Below are 23,183 nucleotides of genomic sequence, written 5' to 3'. Positions count from 1 at the left end.
TGTTTCATTCCGATCTGGCTTCACATTCTGGCCTCCATCCTCCCACGCTCCGAGCAGATGGAATTGCTCGGCTTCAGCTTGTCAGCTGCTCCAAGGTCGCACGGTGCCAGTGGCCTCGAACTGGCGACCTTGTGGATGTTATCTTCAGGCAGACGGAGGCTCTACCCTCTAGACCAGACCTCCTGCCCAAATTGATTAACATTAATTTGTTAATTTGGACCTCCTGCCCAAATTGATTAACATTAATTTGATTAAAATTAATTTGGCTTAAATTAATTAAGCCAAATTAATCAAGAGCACAGGGCAGCTGCAAAGAACCAGGTAAGGACAGACTTCTTACCCCTGTGATGAAAGATACTGTCTAAGGAAAAGACATTACCATTCTATTTCACATAGCCTTTAAACTTTTTAACTAATGCTTTCTTATAAATAAGGTCATAAGGTACCTTCCCTAAAAATATTACTTAGATACCACAGCAAGCTGCCTTATATTGACTGAGACCACTAGTCCATTTAGCTCAGTAAGGTTTACCCTGATTGGCTCTTCCAGGGCACCTGGGTTTCAGACAGGGGTCTTTCCCAGTCCTTCCTAGAGATGCCAGGGAACAATCATGGGACTTTCTGTGTACAGTGTCAAGCTCAGTCCTATTGTTTCCCCCCACTGTCAATGCAGCAGCACCAAAATGGCTTCTGCTGCATTCCGTGGTAATGGTGAGAACTCAGGTGGTCTCATCTGGGTAAGAGAACAATCATTCCCTTACCTGGGGGTAAGCCTCAGCAGCATGGGAAATTCTACTTGAACCTGCACTAGTGAAATACCTGAACCCACACTGCATGATCAGGTCCGGGAAGGGGTAGGTTAGAATTTTGCAGCTACTACTGCCACCAAACCTACCACCTTCCCAGAAGGTGGGCTGCCCAACCCCCTCCTCTGCCACCTCCCCATTCAGCCCCACCCTATCGCAGCCTCATTTTGCCTTCTCTGACCTGTTCCACCCTCCCGCCACCCCTCTTGCCTCCACTGCCTTCTTACCTGGATTGGAGGGAAGCTCTGGAACAGCAGGCGCTGGCGGGAAGGCTCTGGCATTCCTGCCAGTGTCCCCAGCATTGCACTGAGTCAGAGCCCCTTTCATGCCTGGTGCCTACTGGTTTACAGCAGTCAGCACCAGTGAACAAGGTGCAGCAGTGATGACTGGACCCTTTTGGGCTATGGGCAGCTCCGCTTCTTAGGTAGGGTCTATTCATGATTCAGTTTCTTTCAGTCCTTCCCAAGCAGTTCCGTTCTGCTGCAAGTTCGGTTTTGTAATGGGGTTGTGCTCCTTATTCCACAGTGGTTATTCAGGTTGTTCCAAAGCGACTGCCTCTGATAAGCTGGAGAGCTGTTTGCAAAGTCAGTTTTGTCTGAGGTGCTTTTAAGATGGATATATCCCAGAATTAGCCACATGGAACTCTGAGTCTTGTTATTGCTTTCATTTTTATTTTTTTTTTTGGCTCTGCTGCACATTACCTCAAACCAAGCCTCATACATGTGTTTTCCAGTTCAACTGATATTTTCCAGCATTAGTTTATAATAACCACATGGAAGACTTTCACATTGGCAGAGTTCTGTTAACTATTTAATTTGAGCTGCAATCCGATGCACTTTTACCTGAAAGGAAGTCACATTGAAATCAGTGAGACTTGTTTCTGGGATCGACTGCATGACAAGTCATCTGAGGTCTGTAGAAAGTGAGCCCTTAAAGATACCTGTGCACTGAAATGGGCAGCATTTCAATAGTTTAATAATTAAATGTTTCCATAACATAAAATATGTAGCAAAAATTTTCCAATTTCCCAAACTTTCACATATGCTCTGCTTATGTTCTGTTTGCAAAACAGAAAAATAATGTAAAGATCATACCTTCCAAGGAAAGATAACTTCCTTTTGTCCTGATCCAGAAAGGAGGATGTGCATATGGACAGTGGCATCACTAGGATTCGAGTCACCCGGTGCAGGAGGCCTGTGCATCACCCCATGTAGTGGGCGGGGCAATGCCCCAGGTGGGTGTGGTGATGTACCATTGCCCCGCCTCCACCTGTTTTTTGACTGTACCTTTTGTTAGAACACATATTTCAATGTGGTTTGTTTCATTGCATTCTGCATGAAATTATGCATTGATTGATATTATGATGGTCTTATTCCTCCAAACTCTGATTTTAGTGATTTTGAAAACTTGTAGAGTCTTTCTCATACACACCCATGTCAACTTATTAACACCTTATTGCAGCAGTTCTCAAACTTTTAGCACTGGGACCCACTTTTTAGAATGACAATCTGTGCAGGACCCATTGGAAGTGATGATATGGCCAGAAGTGACATCATCAAGCAAATTAAAATAAATAATTATAAATAATTAAATTAAAATAAAATAATTAAATAAGGGGGAGCCAGTCCTGTTCCACCAAGTGAATCTACTCTGAAGTAAGTCCTATTGTGGTCAATAGGGCTTACTCTCAGGAAAGTGTGGGTAGGATTGCAGCCTGTGAGCCCAAGCCTATGCATGTCTGCTCTGAAGTAAGTCCCATAGTGGTCAATGGGGCTTACTCTGTAGTATACCTGCAATAACAACCCCCCCCCCAAAAAAAAAGAATCAGTGAGATTTCCAGCCCTCCCCAGTGCCCATATTAAAGTTCTTCTATTCAAGCATATCAAGATAAAGACCCACCTGGCTTTGCAAGTGCAAAATAGAAAACATTCCCCTTACCAGTTCAAGTCACTTTTTTGTCCTTTTTAGTGTGTGTGTGTGGGGGGGGGGGGATTGCCTCTGGACATTTGTTGCACTCCAGCTCCATTGGATAGGGACCATTCTGGTGTCCTCACATTCTCCTTTGCCTGGCCTGACCATCAGCCAAGGCACGTCTGCCTACTCATGAGTGAACATGACATGAGGCTGCTTCCCTTTCCACAGGGCTCCATAGACTCGCAGCTGGGAGGGGGCACCTCCTTCTCCGTGTTTTTGGGGGCTGCAGTCATTGGATCAGGACCATTCTGACCTCCTTGAAGTCCTCTCAACCTGCCTCTCAGCCTGCCTTGACTAAGGCAAGTCCACCTACTTGCAAGTAAACACAACCACATGGCTTTGTTTCGGGCTCAGACTCGCAGCTGGGAGGGGGGTGCTTCTCAGGCTTTTGGGGGAAGCTGCATTCACTGGATCGGGACCATTCTGGTGTTGTTAGATTCCTCTCAGCCTGCCCTTTCCGATGGACTATGGCAAGTATGCCTACTCACAATTAAACATGCGATACGGCTCACTTTCACTTTCCATATGACTCCATGCATTTTTTCCTTCCGGTGTTTTGGCCATAACTTTTGAACAAAAGGAGCTATTGCAATTCTGTTTCTTGCATTGCACTCCACTGGGAATTCCACATCCAACAGTATATGGCATGACAGGGTAGCTCCTAACACCGCAAAGTTAGTGCATCCTCCCCCAGGGCGTGTCACCCCCCTGGCGCATCACTCGGTGTGGCCTGCACCCCCCGCACCCCCTAGCGACGCCAGTGCATATGGATGATGTTCCCTGAACCTGGACTCTGAGCTGCAACTGTGATACAGCTCTGCCCATATAGGACACAAGTCTCTCTGTGTGGTTATTAGTAGAAGTGAACCTTTGACGCAGAGTTCCCACAGCGCAACACAGGGGTATGCAGTCTGGATCTGGGGGATATAAACAGACCAACCAAATTCTGTTCACAGGTTGATTGTACTTTCAGAAGTGACACTAAGGACTATTTCACAAATGGCCTCCATGTATCCGGTTCAACTGATCCTGGAGACAAGGATCTCATGGAAAGCAGTTTTGTATAAAGTGGCACTCCACAGATTCACTTCCATTGTCATTTCTCTTATTCAAAAATATTCCCACAATTCCAGAAAACAACAGCAGGAGTAAGAGTCAGAGTAGAGTAATACCTTTACTGGGACTAACATGCCATAATACAATGAGCGAGCAGGCGTGTTTTCATGCAATGCTTGCATCGGGGAGGGGGATCCATAATTGTTTGTTTTGTTGTTTTGATTTTATCTTTATTAATATGCACTGCTTCTGCAGTGGAATTGTCATCTACACATTCATTCATTCATTCATTCATTACTCAATCAATCAATCAATCAATCAATCAATCAATCAATCAATCAATCAAACCAGGCTGAAGTTTGTATGGGAGTGTACTTTAGCATAAACAACTCCTATAAGACTTTGTGCCATGGCACTGTCTCCTCCCATATGAATCACTCTGTTTCTTGAGGTCAGGTGGAGCCTCTGCTGAGTGTTCTGCCCCTTCCACAAGATACTGGTCAGAGGCAGAGCCTTCTCTGTGGTGGCATCATTGTTATCAAAATCTATCCAGGTATAATTATGGCCTCCCTGCTTGCCTTCTGACAACACCTTAAAACTTATATTTTTATTGTACTTTCCCTTTCTGAATGTACTTCATATTTGAATTCTTTTATTTTGCTGTCTGTATTTTACATCTTTTATGCTTTTGCCAACTAATTTTATATATTTTTTATTTTATACCTGGTAATTTTTAACTGCTGTATTATTGGTTTCCAGTTGCTGCGATTTTATTTTGCTACTTTATTTTGTATTTTTTATTGTTTTATTAATAGTTTGTTTTTATTGTTTTACTGTTTTAATTTTTTTTTTTATTGTAAGCCACCTTGAGTGCCCTATATTTTAGGGGGGAGAGAGGCAATCAATCAATCAATCAATCAAAAGCAAGCATGCCTACTGGTAGGATAAGATAAAAAGGAACAATAGAGCCCAAGTAGAGTATGTGTTTCTGAAAATGTCTGAAAAGTTGGGATGTCTAGTTAATTGTTAATTGCCTCTTCCAGAGGAAGGGAACTTCCTTGTCCAGCTATGCTGGGAGAACACTGTTTAGTGGGATTGCAAGTCTGAAAGCTTATCCCAACAAGAATGGCAGAGATCAAACTTGTGCTGGGTGGGGGATAGGCATCAGGAGGGTGGATTAGAGGCAGGGAAGGGGCATTTTGGGGTGGGAAGGGCAGAAAGGAGGGGTGGCGGGATCGATGGAACAAGCATATCCTATTCTCCCTCTTGAGCCTGAACACCCTACATGGGGCTGTTCAGACCTGTGCCAGCTACATTGGACAGGCTGGGGCTGGAAAAACATCCCCTTACCCTAAGTAGACCTCCAGCCGGTTCCTAAGCCATGCAGGATACACCAGAGGCCAGGTAGCTTAGGCTGCTAGTGGTGGAAGTCCCATATAAAGGCAATGGATAAAACAAGTAGTTTACTCACTGAAAAGATAGAAAGATGACTGCTTGGTTCTTCTCTACAGGCTGCAATGGAGACTTCATAAGCCCTTCTTTTTCCTACATTTGTGAGGGGCAGCAGGGCCCAATTCTATCCGATTTTCCAGTGCAAATGAAGATACAATGCAGACCCAAGGTAAGGGAAGAAAGGTGCCCTTACCTTGAGGAGGCCTCCGAGACTGCCTCCAGCACCTTAGGTTGCAGCACACACGCCCTTGGCATGGCTGCATTGGCACTGGAAAACTGGACAGAATTGGGTCCGTAGTCTACAATTTGTGTTGTGGTGTTTGTATAAAAATGAGAGAGAGAGAGAGAGAGAGAGAGAGAGAGAGAGAGAGAGAGAGAGAGAGAGAGAGCACTTTGTAAAGAAAGGGAAATGAGAAGTGTTTTAAAACAGTAGCACTATATTTGTTATCTTTTTTTAAGTGTCTGTGATTTATTGTAATTCTCCACTTGCACACTGCTAGTACTCTATGTTTAAAATGCATGTGCAGTATGAGCAATAAAGAGGAATTACAGGCAAGTGAGTAGAAAATTATGTATGACTGGGATGGCAGAATATGAAGAATAATCATCTTTCTTTGGTAGGCGTAAGTTCATCTCTCTGGGTTTTGTGTAAATTTACACCTACTTTGAATTGGATTTGCTGTATGGTAGAGCACACACACTTTCCTGGGTCATTATATTATGTAGATTCTGAGCCCAAAAGTACTCCAGGGGCATAGTTCAGGAGCTGCAAAAGTTAACCGATCAGCACAAATCCAGGAGGGAATTTTGGATTATGCTATAGCCTGCTTTTTTCTCCCAACACTTCCTATGGAAATTATTCCCAGATTTGCAATTTAATTTTGCATATGGACTTATTTTGCAGATGCCAAATTGCATGTGGTTTTATCATGAAGAAGGAGCCCAATCCTGTACTTGCTTCAGTGAGATGTTGATCTGAGTAAGGAACACAGAAGCAATAACACAGAGCCATTGTTCTTGTCCCAAAAGGCCTAATCATGCAAGGTGCTGAGATCCCCTGATCTCCTGCTAAGTCCGCACTCAGCACATTACAGCTCTGTAACTCTTTCTGACCTCTCCTGCAAATGCACACTTTCCATTCTGGACTTGCACATGTCCAGCACTCAATTGTTAAACATGATATGTTTTTTACTGTCACCCCTATGGGTCTGTTCCCTGGGATCAGAGCTAATTATGTTTTATCACTTTTTCACATGCAAAATGTGTGGCAATGTTTTCCCTTGGACTTTTCGGGATCAGATTGATGAAGCAAAGTTCAATTCCAGACATACAGCAAAAGAGACAAAAGTTTAGTAATGAGCTTGAAATTTACAAAACACAGAAGCAAATATGGCTTTAATACATGATGTGACCCTTTATAAGGCTTGAAATTACTCTTCAAAAATCATTCTGGCTCGACTTCAGAGCCGAGTGTATTGTGGGATACCACAGATTGACTTTGAGTAGTGGGTTGGTATTGCAGGAATTTTTTAATTTCCTGTAACTCACAACAATTCTCTTCCAGTTAGACCTTAGAAATAGATCCTGCTACAGTCCTTTTCTGAACAGGGTGTAAGTCAGTTCAGATTCATGCACACGCATAAGCAAATCAAGACGAAGTAAAGCTTTAAATATGAAATTATACACTTATTAAATCAAAATATGAAAGTCTATAAACCATCCTTTAAACAGACACTTTTTAAAAGTAAAGTAGAATTTTAAAAAGTAGCTTAAGATGCTGGGGGGGGGGGAAGAGATTAGAATTAATTGTTTTTAACAGTCTTTTAATTGGTTCTTCAAATATATTTTTTTCAAATACATTGAAATGTGTTTGCTTTACATGTCACACACTTATTTTTTTTCAAAACAAAAAAAATTAAGCAACACAGGTACCTTTTATTCATGTAGGCACATAACTTCCCTCAGTAATAATCATTTTGAGGATTAAATGAAATACAAGTTAATGTTATTGAAATTCTCACTTAGGATCCAATCCTATCAAACTTTCCAGTTCTGATACAACTGTACCAACAGAGTGTGCACTGCATCCTGTGGGGCAGCAGTCATGGAGGCCTACCTCAAGGTAAGGAAATGTGTGTTCCCTCTCTTTGGGGTTGCACTGTGACTATATCAGCATTGGAAAGTTGAATTCAATTGGGGGGCCCTTAATCTCAATTGTCATATGCGCATAGAAAGACAATTGTAATGTCTTTGTCTGACTTAAAGGCAATTGTTAACTGTAAAGAAACAGTCTATATATGTATAGAGTCCATTCTCAACATTCTGCGATGCTCTAATATGACAACGAATGATAAAGAAACAGAACCCAGGAGAGACACCTGCTTTTAGTTTTATGTCTCATAAAAATGGTGACCTGGCTTCCAATGATAGAGATTCCACTTGAGGGTACAATGCATCCCTACACACACATTTCATCCTGCTAGGCATTTCACTAATAAAGAATACTACACAGAGGGTCTCAGATTTAGCATTGTCTATATACTGTGAAAGCTGATGGATTGAGGAAATCGAGATTCACATAGTCCTGTAGTAGGACACCTCCCTAGTTACCTTTTGCAACAAACAGCTGCACAAGTATAGTTGGGGTGGTGACTGCAGCCTCCCTTACATTTTTTTCACACTTTCAGCTCAATCCTATCTGTGCAAAACATTGGCAGATCGCATGATCTGCCAGCACTTCACACAGACCACAACCACTCACTGCATTGTATGGCTCATTGCTGATGGCATGTCAGTCGGTAAGCCCTGTACTGGAAGCAGTGGGCTGCATTCCGGCTGTTGGTGCAGGTAAGGATGAGGTGGGGATGGAACAGGGTGGGGATCAGGCCAGACCAGGGATGGGTTGGGGGCAGGGTCTTGGTGGCAGCAGCATTCACAGCAGTGTCCAAAGCTGGGAAGGCACAGTACATGGAGCTCCTGGGTGATGTCACGCCGCAAGGTATTCTGGGGCCTAGTCGGAAGCCCCTGATCCTGTGCAGTCACAGGCTGAGCTGCTGATGCCACAGCTCTAGTCTCTTGAAGAGACTCAGAAAGTCTTGCAGTAATGTTCCCAGAGGGGGGCACAGCAGGCGCCTGTTGGCCTGGGAACACCTCCCAGTTGGCCTGGTCCCCAGTTAGTCCATAGTATGCAGTGGATGCTGCATGGGCAGGGGATAGGCTGGCAGGGGATAGGATAGGCTGGCAGGACATGAGTGTCTCACCCATGTCTGGAGGGAAAAAGGAAAGGCAAACTTGTGCGTTTTCTTGAATCTTCCATGGAAAGATACAATGTTGGCAAGTCGGAAGAGCTTACTATATGTTGCATGCAAAAAGTGTGTAACAGACTCCTGATACCTTTTTTTTAAAAAAAAAGAAAAGAAAAGCACCTTTGAAATTAAGGTGGAAGAGTGAACAATAGAGGAAGAACTTAACACTTTCCTTTCCTGCTACCTTTCTCCTCCATATCAGCTCCAAATCTACTCCTTCTATGAGGGTTGAAATGTATGCTTTGCCCTTGAAAACATGTGTTTGGAACCCCCTTGTGTGTGTGCGGGGGGGGGGGGGAGCACAGAGAGCAGATAAAGACTGAATGATTTGGAGCAGTGATGTGCCATGAAGGGAAAGGCTTAAGCATTCTTTTGATCTTTCCACTCTAACCTCCCACCAGCTGCTTTTCTCTTTCAGCAAACACGTCAGGATTTTGTTATACATGTGAGTATCCCCAATGTAGTTAGCTCCTCCACTCTGACAACCATGCCTCTCTCCATGGAAGATGCATGTGTCATAGCAGCAACCTTCATTGAAGAAGCATCCCCTTTAAATCATCATGGTCCTAATATAAAGATACTGTTGCCCTGCAGTTTTTTTTAAAATGGATTTTTTAAAACCATGTTTAACTTCATCATTGCTATATGCTTGGAACTAATTAAAACTAGAGCAAAATAATGAGACATAATACTGTAATTTTTTAAAAATTATTTTAAAACTAAAAAAAGAAAAAAAAATAACTGTCTCCTGACAACCTAGGTCTGTTTTGTCTCCAGGCATAACAACAGGTTTGCAAAGGGTGAAGCATAAATTACAAAAGTATAAAAGCAGCACTCCAGCAAAATGATTCAATGTTCATTTTTACATTTTGATCCAGATTGGATAGGAATCTTTGCTCTAAGAATCTGGAAGGTGGGTTATGGGCTGGGTTTTGTTAAAATGCTATAGACCAAGCAGTGCTTATTAAATTTTGAAGGTAACTTTATTTTACGTACTCTTTGGAAAATTTTCTTTTGAAATAACATGTGAAGGATTGATAGTTAAACCCACTAAGCAGGCTCCAATCCTTCAAAAACAGCCCATCATTAAAGTCAGAAAAAGAACTGAAGCTGAGCCAGTGACAAAACTTTAATAAGTGGGCAACATTTTATAACATATGAGCCAGTAATAGGAATATCCAAACGCTTTGAAATGAGCAAGTATTTGATGGAACCATAAAGGTTCTCTTTCATTTTCTTGGACAGCATCAGGTTATGCAGTAAAAGGAATCCATGGTCATTTGCTCTTGGACAGCTCACCTCTTCATGAGAATCATATTCTTCTACACTGAAATAGTCCATATGGACAAAAACTGTCCAAATTTTGCCTTCTTAAATCTTTACCATGTAACGGTCAGTGGTCACTTGGAAAGCTCCAATCACACTCTGGGCTTCTAAGAACCCAATCCTTGCTGGTACAAGTCTGCATTGTATGGTACCTTGCTGGTACAAGTCTGAATAATAAAAGCTTCTTCAAATATGTTAGAAGCAGGAAACCCGCCAGAGAAGCGGTTGGCCCTCTGGATGGTGAGGGAGGGAAAGGGGAGATAAAAGGAGACTTGGAGATGGCAGAGAAATTAAATGAGTTCTTTGCATCTGTCTTCACGGCAGAAGACCTCGGGCAGATACCGCTGCCCGAACGGCCCCTCCTGACCGAGGAGTTAAGTCAGATAGAGGTTAAAAGAGAAGATGTTTCAGACCTCATTGATAAATTAAAGATCAATAAGTCACCGGGCCCTGATGGCATACACCCAAGGGTTATTAAGGAATTGAAGAATGAAGTTGCAGATCTCTAGACTAAGGTATGCAACTTGTCCCTCAAAACGGCCATGGTGCCAGAAAATTGGAGGATAGCAAATGTCACGCCTATTTTTAAAAAGGGAAAGAGGGGGGACCCGGGAAACTATAGGCCGGTCAGCCTAACATCCATACCGGGTAAGATGGTGGAATGCCTCATCAAAGATAGGATCTCAAAATACATAGACGAACAGGCCTTGCTGAGGGAGAGTCAGCATGGCTTCTGTAAGGGTAAGTCTTGCATCACGAATCTTATAGAATTCTTTGAAAAGGTCAACAGGCATGTGGATGCGGGAGAACCCGTGGACATTATATATCTGGACTTTCAGAAGGCGTTTGACACGGTCCCTCACCAAAGGCTACTGAAAAAACTCCACAGTCAGGGAATTAGAGGACATGTCCTCTCGTGGATTGAGAACTGGTTGGAGGCCAGGAAGCAGAGAGTGGGTGTCAATGGGCAATTTTCACAATGGAGAGAGGTGAAAAGTGGTGTGCCCCAAGGATCTGTCCTGGGACCGGTGCTTTTCAACCTCTTCATAAATGACCTGGAGACAGGGTTAAGCAGTGAAGTGGCTAAGTTTGCAGATGACACCAAACTTTTCTGAGTGGTAAAGACCAGAAGTGATTGTGAGGAGCTCCAGAAGGATCTCTCCAGACTGGCAGAATGGGCAGCAAAATGGCAGATGCGCTTCAATGTCAGTAAGTGTAAAGTCATGCACATTGGGGCAAAAAATCAAAACTTTAGATATAGGCTGATGGGTTCTGAGCTGTCTGTGACGGATCAGGAGAGAGATCTTGGGGTGGTGGTGGACAGGTCGATGAAAGTGTCGACCCAATGTGCGGCGGCAGTGAAGAAGGCCAATTCTATGCTTGGGATCATTAGGAAGGGTATTGAGAACAAAACGGCTAGTATTATAATGCTGTTGTACAAATCGATGGTAAGGCCACACCTGGAGTATTGTGTCCAGTTTTGGTTGCCGCATCTTAAAAAAGACATAGTGGAAATGGAAAAGGTGCAAAAGAGAGCGACTAAGATGGTTACGGGGCTGGGGCACCTTCCTTATGAGGAAAGGCTACGGCGTTTGGGCCTCTTCAGCCTAGAAAAGAGACGCCTGAGGGGGGACATGATTGAGACATACAAAATTATGCAGGGAATGGACAGAGTGGATAGGGAGATGCTCTTTACACTCTCACATAATACCAGAACCAGGGGACATCCACTAAAATTGAGTGTTGGGCGGGTTAGGACAGACAAAAGAAAATATTTCTTTACTCAGCGTGTGGTCGGTCTGTGGAACTCCTTGCCACAGGATGTGGTGCTGGCGTCTAGCCTAGACGCCTTTAAAAGGGGATTGGACGAGTTTCTGGAGGAAAAATCCATTATGGGGTACAAGCCATGATGTGTATGCGCAACCTCCTGATTTTAGGAATGGGTTATGTCAGAATGCCAGATGCAGGGGAGGGCACCAGGATAAGGTCTCTTGTTATCTGGTGTGCTCCCTGGGGCATTTGGTGGGCCGCTGTGAGATACAGGAAGCTGGACTAGATGGGCCTATGGCCTGATCCAGTGGGGCTGTTCTTATGTTCTTATGTTCTTATGCATTCATCTGTGCAGGCAAATCAGGTCCAGGTTGAAGGTTTGTACCTATATGACACCTGCTGATGCTGCCAATTCTGTCCCCCTCCTGGGCTGGATCCATTCACTCCTGCCCCATCACCACCCTTTCTCGCCTGCCCCCACCACCCTCCACTAGCATGCTGAATTTACCTGCTCTGGCAGATCTCTTGGCAACTGTCAGACCCAGTGTAGTTGGACCTTACACTATCGCAAAGTGCTTTGTGGCACTTTGGTGACATTGCATGCTGGCAGAATGCATATTCTGCTGGTGCAGGCCCTCATTAGGATTGGGCTGTGAGAATCTTCTCAAAGTAGTCACCCATGATACTGGTGAGCAGTTTCCAAAACTCAGAAGACTTTCGAGTAGCTTCCAACAACAATTGTAAAACTGTGATTGTGAAGGAAAGAGCAAACTACCCCAAATGTGCACCTGTACAGGGTCTTCATAAACTTTTTTCCCCCCAGTTGATGTCTTGTGACACCTTCCTTTCATACTCTGATTGCCTGTGTTAAAAATCAATTTTTCTGATGGATCATTTTCCATATCTGTGTGCTGAGAAGGATTCTTCTACGCATAGGATGATAGTTCCCCTCACTCTTCACAAGTATTTCAGTATCCTATCATGATCTGCAACTACTGATGGCAATATTGTTCCTTCTCTACCTTTTATCACTTTACTTCAAAATTATTTGGGACACAATATACCAGGAAATTTACTTGTAAGAGGGTGTATGGCTACACAGGTACAACAGCATATATTATCTGAGAGAGAAAAAATAGAGTTAGATACCCACATTCAAAAAGAAGGCAGTATATATGCATGTACATGTAAGAGATATCTGAAGGTATGGGGACAATCAGGCAGCGGGGGGGGGGGGGGAGGGATTGAAAGGAAAAAATGCACCAAGGAATGTTTGCATGGATTCACCTTTACATGCCCATGATGCCAGTTTATGAATTCCTTTATAAATCTCTGGAAAGACACGCCATCTGTTAAGAATAAAAAGGAAGCAGCATTTATGCGTTTGGTTATATATAAGAGGAGTCAGTACGTTTTGTTTATACAATTCCCATGACTTTTCCAAAGAGTCATTGACAGCGGATATCTCTTGTTTATAAGTCTTAAAATAACAATGTGGTTGCATACATTTTAAATGGCTTCAGCGAAAGCACGTATGATAATGATAAGCATCATGAAACTGACTTTAAAGAGTCATTTTTAAAAGGACAAGTGCCATCTTACTGGGACCATCTAGGGTTCATGCATGAAACTGCAACTCTGTTAATGTTTTATTTACCTGTTCAAACCTAGGTAGTGTTCTATCCTTATGAGCTAGAGATTCTCAAACTCGAGGAGGGAGGTTAGTGACAGCATTGCTCTGTGCAAATGTGTGTGTGTGTGTTCTTGGGTTCGTACCTCCACCAAGATTACTGACATGCAGAATGAGTTCACTAGCTTATCATTGCTGTAAAACCAATATGATGCAATATATAATGCACTGCAAGAATCAGGGCCAAAATATTGTGAGTTTTCTTGTCCCTACTGGTGAGATTTGGGTAATGGCACTCTAGTTCATTAGTGGCATTGTGTATCTTATTTTGTGGGACATATATATTAACATTGATTTAATTAATTTATGAATCCTTGTTGTGCTGTTCAGAGATTTTGCCCTTTTCCTCACCAATGTTGCAGTACAATGTTAAAGCTAATGTACGAGCCACAGAAGTAAGTAAGTTGAGTGTTACATTTCCTGATTTTTGCAACATTTAGGTAATCCCCAGCTGTATGAGTATGGTGCAATTCTATACACACTTTCCTTGGAGAACTACTACTACTACTACTACTACTACTACTACTACTACTACTACTACTATTTTTGCATGTCCACACTTCTCCAGTAAACATCATGAAAAGAAATCTGATTCAGAATGAAAGATCAAAACACAGATCTTCCTGTTGGGATAAGAAAGAGCAGGAAGAAACCTTGGCTTCCAAAATGAGAGGCTGAAATTTAATGACAGAGCACCTGATTTACTGCCCAACCCTATCGTTGAGATGTGCCAGTGTATCTTCTTGAATGCAATGAGAGCAATGACAGCTTTACCAGTGTAGGTCCACCTGCTGAGGAGTGTGCCATAAATGCCAGTGCAATACCAGAAAAATGCTGCACTGATGTTATGTACTAGGATGTAGGTTGGATGCTGGTGCAACACTGCCAGTGGAGAGGCCACAACAGGGAGGAGGTTGAGGCAGGTTGTGTGTGTGTGTGGGGGGGAGATTAGTGGGATGAGGACACAGTAGTATAAAATGTACCACTGAGGGCAGGTGCCGTGGGGGGGGGGGGTCAGTACAGGACTTTGTCTAAAAGCCCCAGCAATCTGGCACTAGCGCTATAAAGGGCCATCTACGTAATGGCCCAATCTTATCCTCAGGCAGCCAACAATGTGCAGCAGCACCCGTGTAGATATCGCTGTATGCTACGGGCTGGCTGGGGAGAGGTAAGTAAAATAAATTTTTTCTTACCTAATCTACTGCACCATGGTCCCCACTGAGGCTACTCTGATCTGTGCCAGCTCTTTGGCTGGCAGAAGTAGGAGTGGGCCCAAGCAAAGTGTGAAGGCCTGGAAAATGGCATTGGATATAATAATAATAATAATAATAATAATAATAATAATAATAATAATAATAATAATAATAATAATAATAATAATAATAAATAAATAAATAAATAAATAAATAAATAAATAACAGGTATTTATATACCGCCTTTCTTGGTCTTTATTCAAGACTTTATTCAAGGCAGTTTACATAGGCAGGCTTTATTTAAATCCCTTATTAAATAGGGATTTTTACAATTTCAAAGAAGGTTCTTTCTTTCAAGAACCACTACATTCAGGTGTTTCATTCTGATCTGGCTTCACATTCTGGCCTCCATCCTCCCATGCTCAGAGCAGATGGAATAGCTCGGATTCAGCTTGTCAGCTGCTTCAAGGTCGCACGGCCTCGAACTGGCGACCTTGTGGATGTTATCTTCAGGCAGACGGAGGCTCTACCCTCTAGACCAGACCTCCTGCCCTCCCCAACACATCCTGCATCAGGCATTAGAGAGCGTACATGGTAGTGCAGAATAGATGATCAATACTTGCAGCTCTGACTGGACTGAACATTTTGGGGGAGAGAGTCTGACAGCGCAATCCTGTGCTCCCCAGCACCCAGGGCTGCAGCGGCATCAAAATGATTATTGCTGCATCCAGCTGGGTTGGGAAGCAGTGCCAGGGCTACTCAGGGTAAGGGAGCTTATGCTCTGTTAACCAGTGTAAGCCCCAGGCAGCCCCAATGGGTCTCCTCAGATCTGTGCCAGAATTGAGCAGGTGCAGATTCAAGGAAACCCATGTCGGGTCTCCCAAGCCAGGAGGAGGGTTAAGATATGGCAGCAGGGCCTGCCGCCATCTCCGCCACCTCCTCTCGCCCTGCTTTGCTCCCTCCCCACCATGTCTTCCCCTGCCCTCCCCCTGTTCCAGAACACCTTTCACCCACCCAGACTTACCTCTCTGCTGCCCAGTACTTGCCCAGAGCTCCAGGTGGCAGTACGCCATCTTCCTCAAGGCATTGGCTCAGCACGAGCTTGCACTGAGCCTGCTCCAGCACCAGACCAGCATAACACATTTGTGACAGTGCACGTTAGCGCTTGGCTGGCATGGCCTGCATTGGATTGGGCCCTGAGTTCCTGGTTACTTCCAAGTTTGGGTTTTATGAGGTTTTTGTTGGTTTTTTGAGATGCTGAATAGATACCGTCTTTGGAACAGTAATTCTTCTGAAAGCCTAATCCTAGGCACATCTACTCATAAGTATGCCCCATTGGAGTCAAGGGGGCTTACTTCCAGGCAAGTGTGGATAGGATTGTAGCCTGGGTCAAGTACACTGGAGAATTATTTGTGGAGGCTTGTAGGGTTCTGGCCCCTACATGTACATTCAAGGTCCTCTCCTAGAATGTTCCGCATTTATTTTAAAAAGACATTTCTAGCTCTTTTCTAATGGAGATATAAGGAAAAGCATGCAAGCAACGTTCTACCCAATTGCTCAACAAACAGTAATGCTTCAAGTATTTAAGTAATAAAGTACTTGGCTTTGAACACATTAGCCACATTGGATTTATGTTCTGAAAGTTCTTCACCCCCTTAGCCACCCTTGTCCCCTCAACATGGTATTTCTAGATCAGGTTCCGTTTGTATGTTCTCCACTAGCCACAATGCCAATGCTTTGGCATGGCATAAATCTGGTGTACCAACAATGGTAATAATAGACTGAGCTGTGTCCCCTGGGGAGCTGTGTTTCCCCTGGGGGCTGGGGCTAAGAATAGGCCCTCAGTTTGGCTGTACTTGTAGTAAGAGGCGACTAAACAGCCACCGGGTAGATGGGACTCGTTAGCCTGGGAAGGCAGCTCATCTGAGAGAAGGAAAACTCTGATCCCAAACCTCCACTGCCTTGTGGCTACATCCAGGTATGGAAAAGGCTTCAGGAGTCAACCTCGAGGCAAAATCCGGAGCCGGAGTCCCTGAGGCAGTTCATGGCTGAACACGTTCTGGCAACTCCTGCGACGCCGCTGGAACCAACCGTATTGGCTTCTCCATTGGACCATTTCAGCGACGTGGAGAGGGGGGATTAGCTGCATGGGAAACAGTCTATCCTCCATATCTACTTTACCCAGGCTTTGTGCACTGGAGAGGACACTGTGTTCCAGAACACTATTCAGAGCACGATACCATAGTCTTCTGAGACTGAAGGATGCCAACAAAGAGCTGTGCCAAGCAGTGTGTGTTGAAATGGCTTTGGAAGAACTAGCTGCTCTGTGCTTCCCATGACTGTTTCTACCAGGGCCAGCCCAAGACCATCCAGCACCTGAGGCAGCATGGGAAATCCACTCCCATCATCTGGCAACGTGCCAGCTTCTGCTTGGACTGGAAAAGGAAGAGGGAAACAGAGTGGTGGAAGAGCTAGGGCATCAGCGACACTGTAGTCCACCACTCTCCTCTTCTCTTTTTCATTCTTCCACTCCATTCAGATGGATGTCTCCCTACCAATCTGCTGCGTGAGGCAAATGCCTCAGTTGGCCTCATGCATGGGCCAGTCTTGGTTTTTGCTCTGACGTTTCAGTCCCTGTGCACCATTGTGCAAGGCATAGACAGTTGCTAAGCAACTGCCTCATGTATACTGTCGGCAAGGGTGGTAGCAGAGAATGGCGAAGAGAAGGGTGTCACAAGGGCAATGGTTGCTTGGCTTGTCAAGGGGAGGGAGGTTGCTGCTGGTCATTGGAGCAAAAGGAAGAAAGGGGACTCTAACAAAGGCCTCTAAGTATTGAGTGCATCACAAGCCCTGTCTGGACCTAACCTTTGTGGAATCCATAAGGCAACACTCAGTATCTTGCAAATAATTCTAGGAAAGCTTCGGTGTTTAGGAAGGGTTTCTGCTGGCACATCTATCACTCAGACATCGGAATACATACAAGTAAAATGGATGCTTTTATGATGGAGACGAAGCTGTGCCAAAGAAACTATAGTGAACGCTATCATCGCATGGCTCCTAGTATGCAGATCTTTGTCAGCTGCAATGAAGCAAGACTCACTGCAGTCCAAATGCTTCTGACAGTTTTTCTCATGACTTCATCAAGTCTCTAATGAAATCATCAGAGCAACTCCCCCCCCACCCACCCCCAAACCTAGGCATGGACAGCTAAGATATCACCTCGGATATGGGAATCTTTAAATGAAACAATATCAGCTCTGAATTCTGCTGTAAGGAATGACCTCTCAATCTGGGACTGTTATTGTAAATAGGGGATCAGCTTTCCATGGCTCTGTGGAGAAGGGCTAAGAAAAGGACAAAAGGCTTGAGGCCAAAGCTGAAGTGCAGATGTTAAATGCAAACAAAATCAAAAGTTGAAGCGTGACCAATTTAATGCCTGTCCTAACTTGTACATGAGATCTCCACTTGCAAGCTGCCCAGAGAGAGAGAGAGAGAGAGAGAGAGAGAGAGACTTTACCTCCCCCCCCCCTCACACAAACACACTGCCATTTTCATTTGATCTTTCAATAGCAGGAGCCATAAGCTACTGGTGCGTTCAGTATAACTGGCGTGGAGTAGGTTAGTTGCCCTTCATGCAGACAAGTGATATGTGCTGAAGTGTCCATTTATTTGACAGCTAAACCTCCAATGATCCCTGTGAAAATAAGATCCACACTATTGTTGATGCGAGCAAGAAAGAGCACAGAAGACAGCATTTTAGATGCGAGAGCCTCCAGTGGACAATTGTTCGCCCATTTCAATTTACACAGCTGGCTGTCATGTCCCAAGAAGATGCCTAAGGACTCAGAGGCATGGAAAATAAATTACCATCTCATTCCATACAACATCATTTCCCTTTGCTCTGGGCTAAATTTGAGGTATGTTAATACAACAATGTTAGGAAATCAGCATTGCTTCTGTTGGCACAATGTTTAACCTGTGTAGAGATGCCAAATGCACTGAATCAGTACAAGCAAACTTTTCTTGGATGTAGAGAGAGATGTCATACATATAACTGATGGGGCTCTTCCATTTTTTTGTAGAATCAAAAATAAAAACAAAACTGGAGAGGGAGCCATTTTCAAAGTTTGAATGAACATGACATTTGCTCTTTAAAAAAAAGGTCAGTGAAAAGGGCATAGCTGTCTGGAATAGCTAACTTTAAAAACATTTTTCCTATCATTTGTGTACTTGAAGTTTAAGAAAAAAATGACACTGTTTTTATTTTTCAAATGTACAGGGCACATTTCTGCCCAAAATAGCCCCCCAAACAAATAAATACAATGAAAACCATTACATTGACAAACTAATAATAAATTATACAATACAAAGAAAGCAACAGGCAGAAGCCAAAATGAGCAGAACTACAGGGAAGAGAAGAACGGTCACCAAGATTGTGCAAAGAGAATACAGCCCTTCTGATATCAGTCTACTGAATGGTTGGCAACCTTCAGTCTCAAAAGACTATGATATAAGCCTACAGCACCCAGTATTCCCAGGCAGTCTCCCATCCAAGTACTAACCAGGCCTGACCCTGCTTAGCTTCTGAGATCAGACAAGATCAGGCATGTGCAGGGTAACAGTTGCTGTCTACTGAAGGTTTGCCAGAAAAGGGCAGACTCGGTCAGCCTTCTGAAGGTGGGAAGAAAGGCAGACAGATGAGTTTCCCAGGATAAGGAGTTTCATAACCTGGGTGCAGCTGCCAAGAAGGCCCTACCCACCAATCTAAAAGTGATGACGGGGTATAAAGCAGTGTCTTCCTGATCACTGCAGTGGACAGTCAGGTTCATATATAGACAGGCAGTTCCTCTATATATATTTAGTGAACTATTATTGGATATATTATTCAGTGACATTTAAGTTGACATGTCCTACTAGATATGTTTAACTTCATATTTCTTTTTTAAAAGATCCACCTAAAATCCTCCGGCACTATGCAATACATGTGTAATTCCTACACTAGTCTTGGGTACAAAAATTTATGTTGATTAGCTCTCATTTATATATAAAACATGGGCAGCCTGATCCTACGCTTGCTTCTGCTGGCCGAACAAGCACATACATGATCTCAAATGTGCTGTAAAGCACGTTGCGCCTGCACGGATGCAGTGCAGTCATGACATCAATGATGTGGCCGTCAGTGGCAAGGTCTATTCCCGTGGACCTCTGCTGGTGTTCCACCTGCCTACTGGGGTAAGTAAACAGAGAGTGGCAAGATGGCAGGGGGAGGACAGAAGAAGAGTAGGAAGGGGGCGTTTTTGGGTGGGGAAAGGGTGGGAAGGAGGGCAGTTCAGGTCCAGGAGGGGGGCTGGGATAGCAAAGAAGACGTCTGCCACATCCTGTGCTGAGCATGACCGGTGTTATGTATGCAAGTTATGCAGGATCGAAATCCTGCATAACCAATTGGCCCAGTCTTTTGGCTGGCCAATCAGGTGGTGGATCGAAATCCTACCGTCTGATTGGCCCTCTAGTTAGTGTTTCAATAGTACCAATCATGGGGAATCCAGGCAGAGCAAAAGGGTATAAAAGCCAGGGGTGTTTGCCTTGTGTTCTCATTGCCAGGTTCTGAAAATGGAGAAAATGTATAGAGCTATTATCTCTATGCCTTCCTTTATTCGCATGGACCCACTATATAATGCTGGCAATGAGGAAGGGATTAGAGGACCATGGGAGAACAAAACACACTCCTGTAGATCCTGCATAACTTACATACTATATAACAACCATCCTACACAAGGCTATCCGAATCTGCACCAGCAATTGAGCTGGCATAGATCCAAGTAGAGCCATGGGGCTGCTAGGATCTAACATGGGGAGAACTTTGAGAAGTCCCTGGTCCCACAGTTTGCAGCAGTGGCCATATCAGTGCCGCTGTACTGCAGGACTGGCAGTGCTGCTAGGATTGTGCTATAAATGTCAAAGTCTGCTTCCAGCTCTCATGGTTGCAGAAGCTGATTGTAACATTATCTTCATTCAAAGTTCCACAGTCATGTGACTTGGGTTTGGTAAAGAGGTAAGCAGGGACCATAGGCTTTATGCATGTCAGTGTTGGGGACAGTTCTGCACACAAACAATGGGTTGTCTTTGGGTTGTACCTGGAAAAAAGTCAGTGTTCATGAAGATGGAATGTTTATTACATTGCACAGCTATCTGTTCCCTTCAGGTTCCCAATTATGGCCTATGAGTCATATGACTATGACATAGGGTTGACCTAAATGTACCTGTTTCTCTAACTTTTCTTTTTTTCTCAGTCAGCAAAAATTAATTTCAGGCCATTGTGGAGTCACTGCTGGAATCCACCCCTTTACTATTGGGCCCTGTCTTTACTGCTGGGTTCTGCCACAGTACCATATTTTCCTCTCATTTTTGAATGGTTGGCAGTCTTCAACCATTGAGTCAAACACCACCATAATATGAAGAAGAAGGAGAAGGAAAAAGAAAGCAGGCATCAATTTTGTAGATTTTACAGGCTCTGAGATACCCATGGGATATACTGTGAGATACCCACACAACTCTGGATGTGTTATACAGCTAGACATGCAGAAGCTTTATTTGTGCACTAAAACACCACTTGAATTTGCAATTGGGGTATCATATTTGACTCCAATATTAAATCTATGGTTGAGGTCAAGGCTTTTCATTCATTTCTTGATCTCAGTTGTACTCTATGTGTGGAGAGAGAGAGAGAGAGAGAGAGAGAGAGAGAGAGAGAGAGAGAGAGAGAGAGAGAGAGAGAGATCCTTTTGTACAAAACAGTATAAAACATTAGATACAAGCCAGTGCAATATATTTCAAGGATTATCAACAATTGCAAGGGAATAATCTGACTGTGAATTCATTATCACCGAGGATACTCGAACATGTTGAGTTTATAAATTTGATAATGCTCGGTTTATGAGTTTGATTACTGAGCTAAATTACAGCTCATACTCATTATCTCAGTTAATGCATGCTTTACCACTGTGCTGAAAATAACAAAACTCACAATCAAATCCTCATAAAATAAACTCATAACCATTAGCTATTAAATCTGAAAATTTATAGAAAATAGCACAGCCCTAGAATAGGGAAAGCAGCAAATTTAGACATTAGTTCAAATCTGGCAACATTAATGGAAAGAAATGGCTGTTTTCAATACAGATTTGTTATAATGAAGCACAGAGGGCTGATGTGCAGGAAAACGAGAGTCAAACTAAATAGAACATGAGAAATTCATGGATCTCCATTGGATCTACCAATATTTTAATTTTACTTAAAAGCAGCTGGGAAGGGGAGCCCTCCATATTGGATCAAAGCAATGCTGCAGGGGGAAGATAGTTTTAATTCCTAACCATTTCCCCACTCTAAATTGTCCTATCAAAGCTACTATTAGCTCTGCAGTGGGGAAAAATACAGGTAACCCATTATCTATTAAGCTGATTTTGCACTTGTCTAAGTGGAGTTAGGGCTGGTGTCAGGGGTCAGTCAGGTTGAGCACTGGTTGAGGACCCACTCCCATTAGAGGGCCCACCAGCTCAGGCAAGCCCCTCAACCTCTGGATCTGGTGGCAGTGGTAACTAGTATCCAATGCATCATCAGTGGGCAGTCCAGGGTTCCATCGAGGCCCAGTGCAGGTTTGTTCCAGGCCCCCCAACAGTCTTGCTTTGGTGCTGAATGAGGCAGTCTTGGGTGGGCATCATGATGCTGTGAGCCATTTCTGAGTCCTCATAGGGCTAATCATAGATGGTTGGCAACTTTCAGTCTCGAAAGGCTATGATATAAGCCTACGGCACCTGGTATTCCCAGGCAGTCTCCCATCCAAGTACGAACCAGGCCTGACTCTGCTTAGCTTCCGAGATCAGACAAGATCGGGCATGTGCAGGGTAACAGTTGCTGAATTAATCATAGATATCACAGGAAAAAAGGAGCCTGAAATCAGATGGGACTTTGCAGTCTCACTCATAAATATTATGTGATAGATGATCAGTTGTAAACAATATCTAATAAAGATGTATAGTTGTACCATTCACCGTACACATAGATGTATAAAAAAAGAACTGCAAGCAACATTCCACAGCAGAGTGCATACATGCTGGGCGGATGTCCAGCTGGCAGCTGTCTACACTTCATGATATACCCCTGCAATAAATCAGTCAGATACCTTTCTTTTCCCCAAGACATTGCCGTACTGATGGAACAAAGTTGGTCATGCAAACAGCATTCTGCATCACACAGTCCTCGTGTGCTGAAAAATTTGCACATTCAATACCCAAAATAAACCCTGTGAAGATGTGACCTGAATAGGCAACATGATGCTTTGGGATCATTCTATAATGTTGTGAAAGTGTGTATATTTCTTCAGTAAAGTGTCACGTGCAGATCTTAAGCCTGCCTGGGTGACACTTTGTTATGATGCCCAGTGACTTTGAATTACTGGAAGGAAAATTAATGAGAAACAGTAAGGAAAATGTTGCTTTAGCTGTGGCATCCCCGAGCATTAATATTTGGCCATTTGTGAGGAAATCTTTGACTTTTATTTCCCTCCATAGTGCTGACTTTACCCGCATCAAAATGAAAGTAAGAGGGAGAACAC

The 23,183-nt window shown here is 43.6% G+C and overlaps 1 pseudogene; it reads right to left on the bottom strand.

The window, feature by feature from the left end:
- Positions 1-19,085: 19,085 nt before the first annotated feature.
- LOC136646393 (5S ribosomal RNA) lies at positions 19,086-19,205 on the bottom strand (annotated as a pseudogene).
- Positions 19,206-23,183: the final 3,978 nt, after the last annotated feature.

This window comes from Tiliqua scincoides, chromosome 3, assembly GCF_035046505.1.
Source record: "Tiliqua scincoides isolate rTilSci1 chromosome 3, rTilSci1.hap2, whole genome shotgun sequence".
NCBI classification, from domain to species: domain Eukaryota; kingdom Metazoa; phylum Chordata; class Lepidosauria; order Squamata; family Scincidae; genus Tiliqua; species Tiliqua scincoides.
Note: the sequence above shows the minus strand (reverse complement) of the source record. Positions and strands in the feature narration are given on the sequence as shown.